Raw genomic sequence first — 14,079 nt, 5'->3', positions numbered from 1 at the left:
TTTGATTTTCCTTTTACCTTTTACAGGCATGCCATCTTTTTGTGTATTCTCTTATTTTGAGTCACCTTAGTTTTATTTCACAACATAGACAGTAATTTCTAGAAAAAATCTTTGCAGTTGATTTCTGCAGATTGTAATATTTTTACTGCACCAGCAAATTCTGCAGGTTTTTATATGACTCAGTTATATTCATAAAGAAAAAAATGTGCTGTTTGTAGTTTAACTTGTTTGGTTTTTAGTTGCCATGCTAGCAGTGTGGGTCGTGTTGTTGGTGGTCTTTGGCCCTGACTGAAAAATCTCCACTACTGGTTAAGTTGTCAAAAACTTTTGTACAGACGTCCATAGTTCCCAGAAGATGAATCCTATTGGCTTTGGTGGTGCCCTGACTTTTTTTCTAGCACCATATTTGTGCAACAAGAGTCTCAACAACTATTGGATGGATTGCCATGAAATTTCGTTTCTTCAGGAGTTGGTGATTCCCTGACTTTTCATGTTGGTCCATGATCAGCTCAAAAAATAAAATCTGTCCAATACTTTGTCTTTTTGACCTCAAGATGGAAATCAGAGTTCATGAGATGCATTTGAACCTGGAGTAAGTGGAATCTACCTCAGTCCTCAGAGTGTCAACCTGTCTGTCCTGAGGTTTCCACCATGACAGATAGAGACACCGTCTATCTGTCTGAGTCTCTCCATAATTTCCAGGGGAAGTGTTCCTTTTAAAAGACAAGGTTGGAGTTGCCGGGGAGTCGGCTGATAACAGCTCAGGTTAAGATGACGCGGGAGGGGCAGGCGTAGTCCGACACACGCTATCAGACGACGGGCCTCCGAGCAAACAAACAGCTCTGACCTCTGAAAACAACGGCAGCAGGGAGCAGCTGATAGTGAGAGATGGATAGATGGAGGTTTGTGATGATGCAGTGAGTGTGTGTGTGTGTAGGGGAGGCAGAGATCAGGGGCAAAGGGGCATGCAGGGCAAGAATTATCTGATCCCCCCGTGATCTTAGTGTCTCAGTGTCTATTAAAGTCAGAGGGTTTTGGGTGTGTGTGCACTTGAGTGGCAGTTCTCTTTATGTTTGGCGAACTGTAAGAGCTGTTAATCTAAAATCTTTTTAACTCTATTTTCTTTTTGTGTCCTAGAATGCTCTAAAAAATCCTCTTGAAGGAGCTGACATCCACATAAGCACCCACATATTTGACATCTTTATTCAAATTAACATACTTTCTTATCTCTGAAATGAAAAGTATTAAAGACTGACATGTGATGGTAATACCGGTGACATCTCTTTCCAGAAATAATGTCCTGATTACTCGGGATTTCTGCCATTTTCAATTTTTTTTGGTGTTTACAGAACAAGAGCGAGATGCACCAGCACAATCCATGCTCATCATTTAGCAACATTCATGGAAAACTGCTGTGATGATCACATGCAGTGAGAAGTAAGTGGGTGTGTTACACCTTTGTAAGTGAGTGTTTGTTTGACTTATTCTAACAACGTGCAAATAAGTACCAGAATACTGGTACTATATTCATTTTATTCACTTTATTGACAATAAAAAAATTTGAAATGAAAGTCATATTAAAAGTGACATTAGCAGACATGAACTAATACTAGTAGAGACTATTGGCATTTTTATCATACAACCATGACCACCATCTGTACCTGACTTTTACCAGTATATTTTAGTTTCTATTCTTAAGCATACAGTAGCTGCCTGGCAATAATATTGATGCAGTATTCATCTGAAAAACACATTTTGCAGATAAACTGAAAAAGTTACTTGTTCACAACTACAAAACAAGTTGTCAGTTCCTTTCCAAACAGCTATGACTATTACAAAATCCTTTCCTTTGTAGGAAAAAGAAACTTCACTGTTGGTAGGCAATGGGATGCAAACAGCACAGTTTCTTGCGTTTAGGTCACTTTGCACACCCAACAATCCACCTCGACCTCCTACCTAACCAGGCATTCAGACCAAAAACACCACTGCGTTAAAACAACACAAGTTGATGGGAGTGTGCTATGGAAGAATGGTTGAGTAACAGATCCATGAGTTGGAGGGTGAATCAGACACCAAATCACTGCAATGTGATAATAGTATCAGTTAAAAACTGGCAGTTAATATTCTGAAGAAACAGTCAACATTGACCTTTTGCTTGATATGCAGAAAACATCACGTAGGCTACTTTAAGTTCCTTCCTAACTGCATTACTTCATTGTCAATAGGCGTGACAATCTACGGACTACAAAAACTATGCATGTTCAAATTGGTGTTTGCATTATTGTGGATATGGCTTTTGTAAATGCAAGCATTTGTCTGCGACACACAGACAAATGAGAAAAGAGAAGGGAGGTATGGCAGCAGAGGAGAGGTGAGTTAACGGGAGGGAGGGTCAACAAATTCTTTGATTACTGAACCTTGTCATTCAGATAGCAAAGGGCTTGAACGTCTTGGCGAACACACCGGACAACAGCAGCACAGTCTAATAAGACTGAGGACGCACTCTTCCTGAGGCTGGATGCAAAAAGGCCAAACATTTTATGGATCTAGATTCTGAAATGTGAGGATTTGCTGCTTTTTCTCTATTTTATATTATTGTAATATGTTTGGGTCTTGGATTGATGGTCTGACAAAAAAATACTTTTGAAGAACTATGACTCTCCTGGGAAAAAAAAAAATTCAAAATAAAGCATCAAAAGAAAAATCATTAGCTGCAGCCTTTAATGTCACATAATAATTATGAGGTGTAGTAGTTGTGATATTAAGTTGTAGTATTAACAGAAGCAGTAATAGATTTACAAATGTCTCATCTAATACAGCATTTAGATGGATATGAGGCCTCAGTTGTCTTTTCATGTATTTATATGAAACCCCTCTTCCACTAGGGGGCAGCACTGTGAGTTAAACTCATGCCAGACTCCTCTGAAGAGGATCTCCACTGTTGTTAGCCTTGATATACGGCTGCTGGAAACAGCCCCTAAGTGCATCTCAAGGTTCATTGAAAGGGTGAATCAGATCTATAACTCTTGAGAGGATGTCGTTTTGGCTCTTTTGTGTCGGACAGCGGCCTTACAGGCTCGTTCAGTTTTAGGTGAAAAAACGTTTCTTTGTGTTCATTGAGATACAATTCATGTATTTTGTATGTCTTTGATGTTTAAGGAGCTATATGGTTTAATTGGTTTATAATAAATGACTCAGATTTTATGGTTTTTTGGCAAGAGTCATTAAAACAGTATTTTTGGGATTAAAGTTGATTTGGAAATTGGAATGGAAAATTTGAATCTTTTTACACCTGACAAACAAAAAATTACACTTTCAGTCAATATAATATTGAAAGTCACCATTATGCATACACATTTTGTAGAGGACTGATCTGTAAATGTTCTTTATAAAAAAATATATAAATAAACTATACTATATACTATAAAAAAGTATCAGAAATGATCAGGGTTTAGACCAACTATAATGGGTTTTGAAAACATATTCATAAATATTGATTTATTAAAATAACGTGAAGTGATTGTTCAGTGCAGATTATTTTAAATGACTTCAGAAGAGCTTGATTTTAGCATATAGCAATTTTGACATCTCAACTCTCCCCCTGTCCTCCAGCCTGTCAGATGCCACCTTTGTCCTTTGTTTGTTTTATGTTTATGTTTTATGTGTGACATAAATATGTGATGCAGATGAACATAATGCAAATCCAAAGTTCAAGTGAATTAAATTTTATTTGTATAGTGCTTATTCATAACAAAATTTGTCACAGGACTCTTTTCAAATCGAGTAGGTCTAGACCGTACTCCTTTTTTATTTATTATAAAAACTTGGGTCTGTTCTGATAGTAGCCGATCAAAAATATAAGCTTTTGAACATCCCAAGAGATGAATTAAATACGTTATATCCCACAGTGACAACAAGGTCTGCAGACAGCTGAGAATTAATGTGCATTACGGTAAGAGTGCACCCTCACTGGAGTTACCTTTCACAGTGAGCAGGAGTTTAAACTGTCCAGAGCAGCTGAGGGGGTGCTGGAAGTCTGTGTGTGTGTGTGCGTGTGTGTGTGTTTGTGTGTGTGTGTGTGTGTGTGTGTGTCACAGTCACTGTTTCACTGTTGTCCACTCTCAAAAAAAAAAATTGCCTTTTTATATCCTGCTACTGGCACACCAAGTAACCGTGCAATTATCCCTTAATTAGCTTTAAAGAATAAAGTAAAACATTGTTTGACAACAGTGTTTGACAATATTACATTTATACTGTACATTTGCCTCTTACAACACTGTCTGTTTTATGTTGCAACAGTTTTTGCATCCGCTAAAGTCCAAGAGGGTTAATGTCAAAGTTGGGTTGCAGGTCTCTTTAGATTTTTATCACATTAATAACTCAAATCTGTCTTAAAGGGGCCCTTTTTGTAAAGAAAGTTTCTGTTTGTATTCAATGTTACTCACCAAGGTGCATTGTGTGAATCCTTGAGGTCTAACAAACATGTTGAATGCATTTCCTTCCTCACAAAATATTTGCAAAGGTGATATTTAAAAAGAATTTGAAACCTGTATTGTTTACATCCATGGTACCAGCTTGCAGTCTTTTTCTTCACTGCCTTTCTTTGGCACATTAGTATGTTTCTTGACATGCTACTGCCACCTGTTGATCAGTGAAATAACGTGAAACCACTGGCTGGAATGTGTTTTGTGCACAAGAGCACACACTCCATTGCTCTAATAGTGGTTAGTCCACACGGTAGCTATATGATGCTTAGGCTATTCAAGAAACCATGTTTTTATGGCCTGCCTTGTTCATCACTTTGAACATATTTTCTAATTTTCTTTACTCAAATTTATTCAAATAAAGTTTAAGCCATGCAATACACAGGCCGATCTAGGTAAAGACATAGCCTACACACCAGGCAGCTTTGCACACAAAAGTTCGAACACGGTAGAGCCATGTGTGTAATACTTGGCTGCTTTGTCTTCATGCAGCACTCGGTCATTTCTATTTAAGAAAATGGTTTGTTTGTGTTTCTTTCTTAATTTGAAATTTGTCACTTCCTGTGGGCAGAGAAGTCATAAGTAATCAGACAAAACCTACAATGTTACAATTACAGGAGAACTTGTCTCTGTTGCAGCTTATTGGGTGTATTTTATATATATACATATATATATATATGTATATATATATTTTTTGCAGAGCAGTTTTCTCTGACCCACAACACCACTAACTACTCTGACCCCCACCCGAGCCTCCACCTCCACCCCCCCAAACCTAGACTCTTTGTCACCGTGGTGATTGGTAGACTAAACACCGTGCAATATTCACCAGATCCACATCCCATTGGATCATTACAAACATTAAGACGATACAAAAGGAAACAAAACTCATGACCCTGCCCCACCCATGTGTCCCCCTGGCCTCCTTATACTCTCTATTTTAAGTGCACGGTCACGTGGACATGAAATTACGCACACACACACACAGACTGAAGCCTATATTCTTAACATTCTTCGGCCAGTAAACAAACGGGCTGGACAGATGCATCACCCCCGGCAGACAGACAGATTCTGAGGGCTGGGAATGTTTACACGGTCCTGTCGCCCTCTGAGGCCTCATCCAGAGCTGGCAAGGACTCAGACAGAGAGGAGAGAAACACTAGGAGACAATGTCCATCAAGTCATGAACTGCAACTGATAGTGGTTCTGATACAACTACAAGGAAGTGCTCGTAACTGTCTTTAAATGGCAACTGTGAACAATTTAATTTTTCATCTATTTTACGCACATTTGATAAGAGAGAATCAAAGATGTAGTTCACATTCATAACCAAAGTCAATTTAAGTCACAAACCAAGTCGTGGTTTTTGTTGAATTGTGCTGAAAAAAAAACAATTGATGCACTTGTTTGAGACAGTTTCCATTTCTCGTAAGCCATATAGATTTCAATTGATTTTCATCCAATAGAGTACACTGTTTACTGCACTTTACAGCTGAAGTCCCTTTGTGCTGCTGATTATCCCTCAAAGAATTTTAAACGGCAAATTGTTTAACTACATTGTGTCAGGATGCAATTGATAATATCAACCTCAAGTGGATACATGCCCCACTTACTGTGGGTCAGTGGTTTTGCATTGCATATTTATCCCAAAATATCCACCAAAATCAGTTTCTGAATCAATTTGAGGTGAGGATGACTGTGAGTTGTATACGAAGCAGAACTAAAGCTGGCCCTGTGTGGGAAGTTGCTGGAAAGAGATGTGCTGTCTCTGAACATAATAGAATAAACTTTATTGTCCCATATACAATCATACACAGCACAACGTATAATGAAATTTGTCCTCTGCATTTAACTGAAGCAGAGCAGTGGGCAGCCACTGTACAGCGCCTGGGGACCAACTCCAGATCTAAGCCAGCTTTGGTCAAGGGCCCTGACTGAAGAAATTAACCTAATATACTGTACATGTTTTGATGGTGGGGGAAACTGGAGCACCTTCTTGCTGCGAGGTGTCAGGTGCTAACCACTGAGCCACCGTGCTGCAGAGATGGCAGATGCAAAGGTGGCTGAGGTTTTCTTGACATGCTCCCTCTTGGTGTGGAATCCTGAACTGGTCTCTTATCCTTACCTCACAAGTTTGTCCACAGAAGATTTCAAGAACTGAGGGGTCTCATGCATTAAGTCCCTAGGCCTGGATATCCATTTGGTCCATTAATTCCTGATGCCAAAAAAAAGTCCCTGATCTGGGGGTAGTACTTCTAATGGACCTGGAACTATTATAATGGAGTTTGCAGTGCTACATGTCATTAAACTACTACTTTTGTGTAGTTATCTACTGAAACTGCAAATTATTTTGAATAATAATGAAAAGAAAGAAATGTTTTTTATTTTTATTTTAGCATTGCTTCTCTACTGTAATTGAACCCTGTTTGACCAGTCCTGTACCCTTTTTCCTCCTGACTATACTGCGACGGCATGCCTGGGCAATGCATTAGTCAGGCAGCCACCACCACACACTTGACCTTTGTGTAGTAGTCATTCATTGCAAAAGGCCAGACATTGCTCAGTGATCACACAGCGACTGCGTCATCATTGATTGATAAACCTCCCGAATCTCAGCCTGAAGAAGAATCATCATGGCCATATGGCGATGCCAGATGGTTTGTTACACAGAACCATCCGGGGAGTCATGCAAACTGTTTGGAAAAGGGCAGGTGCTTGACAGGTGATTGGATGAACCGTCTATCATGAGCGAGCTTCAACCAATCACATCAATTAACCATATAAAGTTGTCAAACTCTTAATGAAGCCAGTTGGGAGAAGAGCGAAAACATATTTTCCATCGAGGAAAGCCTTCAGTGTCATTCTTTGCTCTTCTTTCAATGAATAAATACTGATGCTAGCAGCATATGCTAACCTCTATGGGAGATGCTTTTGTTGTTCAAAGAACAGTGTCTTCTCGCTTTGTAACAGCAAGCAAACAAAACGTTTACTTGTGAGCTGTGTTTACACTTTTCCGGGAACTTGTGGGGTATTTTATATTTTGGTTTATGTATGACCTTTGAACAAGTGGATTATTTCTGCAATAAGCTCATAAGCTTTTTTCGTATTATATTTTAAAATGATTTCGTATCACGTTTAAATTTTATTATTTTTTCCGATGTAGATGGAGCTACTTTTTCTAGGTAGCTTTAGTTAATCACTATGCTATGTTATCAGCTATGCTTTCAAAGTTAGATCACTTCTTCTCTAGCCAGCCAGATTTTGTAGTCTTCAGCCCCAACCGATTGTTATCATTTGTTATTAGATTTACAGCGCCCTCTGGAGCTAAAGAGGCATTTTATGAAACCTTTTTTTTTTTTACATATGCAGGTCCTGAAGACCTGTAAACTGACTTCATTATGTAAAATCGCCTTAAACCAACTACTTTATGCTGTGTACATTTGACCAAACTTTGCCCGTAGTGGTGGAAGATAAAAAGAAATGTAAGTAATGGAGGGAACTGAAAAAATACCTATTTGTATCTTAAGAATGGATGGCTTTTCCATATAAGATAAGATAAAACACTTAATTGATCCCCAAGGGAGAATTCAATAAGTGGGCTCTTGCACCCAGAAAGTAGAAAGTTTGTCTGTTGTGAACTTTCTTTGCCACACATACCAACCTCTGACTCACATGTTAAATACAGATCAAATTCTACACTTGTCTTGTCTGCAATAAAAAGAAGATTTTGTTGTCAGGCTTAACTCTGAGCAATGAAGCAGTGTGTAGTGTGTAGTTGTGTGTTTTGTGCAGCACGTAGACAAGTCATGTGACTGAATGAGAACCAGCCAGCAGACATGTTGGAGTCCCCACGGCCCCGGATACGAATGAACTGACCGCATTCTACTGTGACTCCACATCAGTCAAAAAGATATACGCCACTTCCTCCACACACACACGGTCAGAGAAAGCCTCCATCCCCGTCTCCATCAGTCAAGTCCTGTGGCCGATGAACTTCCATCGTCTCCAAGGTTGATAACAAGCCTCTTAAGCTTGGCGGCTAATCAAGCTCAAAGGAGGGAGAGAAAGAGAGATAGTGGAGGAGAGCTCTGCCTGTGGATGCAGTGATGTCTCTCTCTCTCTCTCTCTCTCTCTCTCCCTCTCTCTTTCCTCTTCATTTTCAATTTTCCCTTATCTTCCTCTCTCCACAGGGGGAGGCGGAGGGAGGCCTAATAGCCCGAGAGGGGGGCTGTGGACTCTCCAGAGGTTCTCCACATACCAGTCATTTACTTTAACTGAAGAGAAGAAAAAAAGAGAGAAACGTCTTGATAAATCATCCAGGGTCACACGGCTTCCATGTTCTCCTGAGTTACGGAGATAGAGAGCAATGAAAAAAATGAAAGAAAACAAGAAAAATGAAAGAAATACCAAAAACAATCTGTCTCAGACGTTCGTCTTCTCTTTGATGTCCGTCCCATCAGACAAGCAGCATGAAACTGAAATAAACAGAAACAAGTGGCTGCTGCTGGCCTGTGCGGTTTGCACTCGGGTTCAACTCTTTCTATGAACAGACTTCCTCTACATGCTTTAATGAGCTCTGCATGGCATGGAAATATGAGGATGAATTGATTTGACTACTGTTTCACGGACGAGATCTAAAATAATCTGGAGTTTATTTCACATTCTACCTTTTCGATGTGTTTTTCTTCTTATAAAATCAGTTCTTCAGATGTTCGGCTCAGTCTCTGCGATTGCCCAATTCACATTTCTGCATCTGCAAGATTAATACAACCACTGGTGGAGATGTTTGGTCTTTTTCTTTTCATTTGACCAATGACTTTGTTGGAATATGGCTCAGAGCCATGACAGCAGTGTTGTTTTGCTGCTGACTTATCTCTCTCGGAGCTTTCCTTGACTTGCTGTTTTTCTTATTCTTTCACAACTCCTTATTATCTGACATCTCCCTCCTTTATTTCTAATCATTTCCTCTAAACTAGTGATGATACAGTGTGTATCATCATGGATCCAATCCATGACAATGATATGGTATATGACAATGATATGGTAAGTATGTGGGGAAATTTAAAGCAGCAAGCAGCCCAGGAACAGTGCAAAATAAATAGAATGAATCAAACAAACAATGAACAAAACTTGAAAAACTGCATGCTAGCGGCTCTGTGAGGCTATACTTAGGAACAACGGTGCTTAATGCCAGCATCCTGCAAAGCTCACAAGCATGCTTACTGTTAGCCATGTTCACCAGCATGCTAATATCTAATTAGTAAAGTGCAGCTGAGACTGATGCGGTCATTTGGTCATAAACCAAAGCACAGGTGCTTATTTAAAAGGAATTACGTCCACATTGAACGATTCTGCGCCACACAGTTTCCGTCCAATGCCAACCTCCTCTTAGCGAGGCAGAAAAGAACTATGTGGACGTTGGGGTGGTGGATTGATCATATACCTGCAATTAAGATCCCCCTTTTATTGACTATAGCCACAATCTTTACCCAAGTGTTTTAATTGCCTAACCCTACAAACATCCCAGTTATTTGCCATTACTGCTATATGTCTCTAACCTTAACCACACCATAGTTGCTGTGTGCAACTAGATATTTGCAGAATCGTCCAATATGGAAGGTCTTGTCTAGCAGGTTTGCGTTTTTCCATACATTTCTGTGTCTTTAACACCTCTGAGAACATATCAACATTATAGGGCATCAAATTTAAATGTGCTAATTATGCAGTGCTTTGTTTGAGTTCATCGTAATTTGCATAATGCTAACTGAGCAAAGCGTGGTGGAGCTTGGTCACTGGTGTCTGTGTTGTGAGCTGCCTTTGAAAAAGACTGTCAGAGATTTCTTGCAGTCTTGCATGTGAAGGATCATTTATTCATCTTTACTTCGAAAACCTGGCTGTTATGTCACACAGAGGCCAACGTAGGGGACGCAGAAGGTAGGAGGGTGAGACATTGTAATACACCTGATCACACGTGGAGGCTCACGGAGGTCACAGATTTGTATAGTTTCTGTCCCTCTCTCATCACTCTTTCTCTTCCTCTGCCACTCTCTCTCATGTCTTTCCCACGACTCTCTTACCTTATTTTCTCTCCTCACTGTGCCCCCTCCTCCTCTCTCCAGCCCTTGTCATCTCTCCGTCTCAAATCACCTCCTCTAACCCTCGTCCCACTCAGCCTCTCCACCATCTCTGCTCTCTCTTTGTCTTCCCTTTAACTGTTTTTCCCATAACACGGAGGACATTCTTTCTTTTTTGTACGCTGTTGTACTGATGGTAAGGTAACAGGTAAACGGGAAATGAGAACCTTCATGTATGTATGTCTTTGGTTTTCCTGATCTCACTCTGAGAAAAAGAAAACACAACCCTAATCTGAACCAAAACTATTTAACCTCACCCTTGTCCCACAAAAAATATCTGTAAAACTGAGAGCATAGTAATAGTAGTGTAGTGGAAAATTCAATTTTTTAATGATATGCAAATATTGTAGAAACCAATTATGTTACAGCCATTGTTGTCTCATGTTTAAACAAAAAATTATGCAATTTGAATAATTTGAAATATGTTACAATCAAGTTTTAGGCAATGGTGGTGAAAAGGTAATAAAGTTAGAGAAGGTTAGAGGCTAGAGAAGTGGGTTTGTGACTGGAAGACCAGCAGATTGATTCCCAGACCAGCAGGTTAAATCTGGGGTGAGGAAAGTGAACCACAGAGGTGCCCTCGTGAGTGCTGGTGATGTCCTCGGTAGCCTGCAGATCGGACTGCACAGTGGCTTTAATAGGCGGTATATAATATAACCATAATGAACTCTATCTGCAATTATAATAAATATGTCTCCTTTATTTCTTTTCCATCTCCATTTTAGGCATTAAGTTGACATGGTTTTGTATGGTCACTCACAGTAAGTGGGCTACAACATGAGACCACCAGCGTCACATTCAACCAATGATAAAGAGTCGTGTCAGCGGTCACAGGGTCAGAAAGTGGCCGGGCAACAGATGAGGAGAAATAAAAGTGAGGAACACTGTGACAAGTGTGTGTTGAAAAGCGAAACACACGCACACACACACCTACACACACACACACACACACACACACACACACACACACACACCTCCACCTCTCTATCTGTCCCTCTCTCTTCCCTCCTCCCCCCTCCTGGTTCTCTAACGTCACTCCTGCTGTGCAGATAAGGCCGAGCCGGGCTGTCAGCGGACGCCATGTCTGTCACTGTTCACACACACACACACACACACACACACACACACACACACACACACACACACACACACACACACATGAACGCACTTGGAGAAAACCTGGTACTGACAGTGGAGGAGGAAGGGTTGGAGTAATATATCAGTTCATCAATTATGTGTCCAATATTGTCTTTTTGATTGCAGGGTAATCAGATCAATCTTACCAACATGGCTGAATATGCCCTTAAGATGCACTTAGAAGGGACTGTATCATATGATTGTCCAAACTACTCTTAATCATATTACATGCAAACTGTAAATGCAATGTGTCTCCAGTTGGTGCATCTGGGAAGCAGCCGCGTCTTTTATAACATATTTTACATGAAAGTAAAGTTATATGCAACCTTGTCTGCTATAAATTCTGATTTAATATTACTAATAAACACACATCCATGAAATGTTTAGTGGCAGGGTCTTTTCCAATGAGGGTAATGCAGTGTTTTGTAGCGTGGAGGGTGGTTAAGATTAGGCAACAAAAGCACTTTGCTTAAGGCAGGTTAATGAAAGATCATGGTTTCAGTTAAGTTAATGACTCCCATTATCATGCTTCAATTTACTTTTGAAGTTAATATCAGAATATCAAATGTGATTTTTTTTCTCCTATTTCATTGATTAAAAAGTGTATCTGGGCAGCATCTTTCAAAACTTATTTGCATTTGCAAATCAGTGTTATATAAATGTAATTTCTAGGAAACAAGTTTGAAGTTGCCAAGTGCTTGCTCATGGCGGGAACTGTTGGGTCTCTGTAAATAATGTTTTAAGGAGTTCGGTCTAAACCGTCTCTATTTGAAAAGTGTCCTGAGATAACTTCTGTTATGAATTGGCACTATACAAATAAAATTGAATTGAATTGAATTTTTTTTCTTTTTAAAGGTCCAGTGTGTAGGATTTAGTGGCATCTAGAGGTGTAGTTGCAGATTGCAACCCCCTCCCTTCATACTCCCCTTCCAAATGTGAAGGAGAAACTACGGTGGACGAAAAACATGGGAAAAATGTGATAGGCCTTATCTATCCAGAGTTTGGTTTGTCCATTCTGGACTACTGTTGAAACATGACAGCCTCTATGGAAGATGACCTGTGGCAATAGATTTAAAAGGCTCAGTCTAAGATAAGTCAAGTGATTATAGCATATTATATTCCATTGCTGCCAGTAGGTCCTCCTAAATGTTACACACTGGACATTTACAACATAAACCAACCTAAATAACAATACCCCTTAGAAAGTCCAACCGCTACTTAACAGCTGGGGCAGCAGAAAGATGATGTCACTGCACGGAAATTCATTGTGTGAATTGTGTGAAAAAAAAATCCCATTAATTTTCATAGATGATACAAAAGTTAGGTATGTGTGAACTGGAGTTAGTGGTTGATACATTGCATGCACACACTTTCTTGTCCACGCATTCCACCAGGACACACACACACACACACACACACACACACACACACACACACACACACCCTCCCTTTTCCTCCAGGAACACTGAAATAGAGGCGACATTATACCATTAAAGCGGTCACTAATCATGCTCGACCTTTTTCCTCCACATGTCGTAATGTGTCTCAGCTAAACCCCCCATTACTGGGACCCCCACCCCCTAAACATACATACACACACACCCACACACATGCGTCCTCCCCTACATGCATAACATGAATTAAAACCTGAAAGTTATTTTAGGTTTCTGTGACTGAAAATGTATCAAACTTTACTTTTTTACTCAGTTTAACTTAAACATCTGATACATTAAGGGCTTTAGGACAATCACTGTTCTTAATTACAATTTTGACCCTAATCTGGCCCTACTTAAAACCCCATCCCCTCCAGCGACCCCCATGTCCTGATCCTTAATGGAGTCGAAGAAAGCTGGGTATCCAGAAACACATCTCTGCACTTAACATCCAGCAGCATCTCTGGAGTAATTTCTCTGAAACTGCAGCCTCTTAAAAAGCTCAAGGTGTTGCATATTATCAAGGCTTAACACAGGAGGTGGAGCAGAAAAAAAAGAGAGGGGGGGAGAGATATGAGGGGGAGTGAAGGAAGAACATTTAGAATAGAGACAAAAGAAGCAATAAAAGGGCAAAGAAGGAGTAAAGAATCTCAGAAGAACATAAAAAGGTGAAGGTTCAGGGCGTGCAGAGAAATGTTCATTTATTTATTCTCCATCCTAAAGCATAAACTGATAATAAGTCACTTAGCAGGGGTCTTTGGATCTCCTTCCAGCCGTTTTACAGTAAAGGATTATGGGTCATTAAAAAGAGGAACTGGATCAAAACAATGTGTTGCGATGAAAAATGGAGGCGCCTCCCAGACACGATGCAGCAATCAAACCAAAATGCGA

Source organism: Dicentrarchus labrax, unplaced genomic scaffold (assembly GCF_905237075.1).
Source record: "Dicentrarchus labrax unplaced genomic scaffold, dlabrax2021, whole genome shotgun sequence".
Classification (NCBI taxonomy): Eukaryota; Metazoa; Chordata; class Actinopteri; family Moronidae; genus Dicentrarchus; species Dicentrarchus labrax.
The sequence above is the reverse complement of the archived record's forward strand: the minus strand, read 5'-3'. Positions refer to the sequence as shown.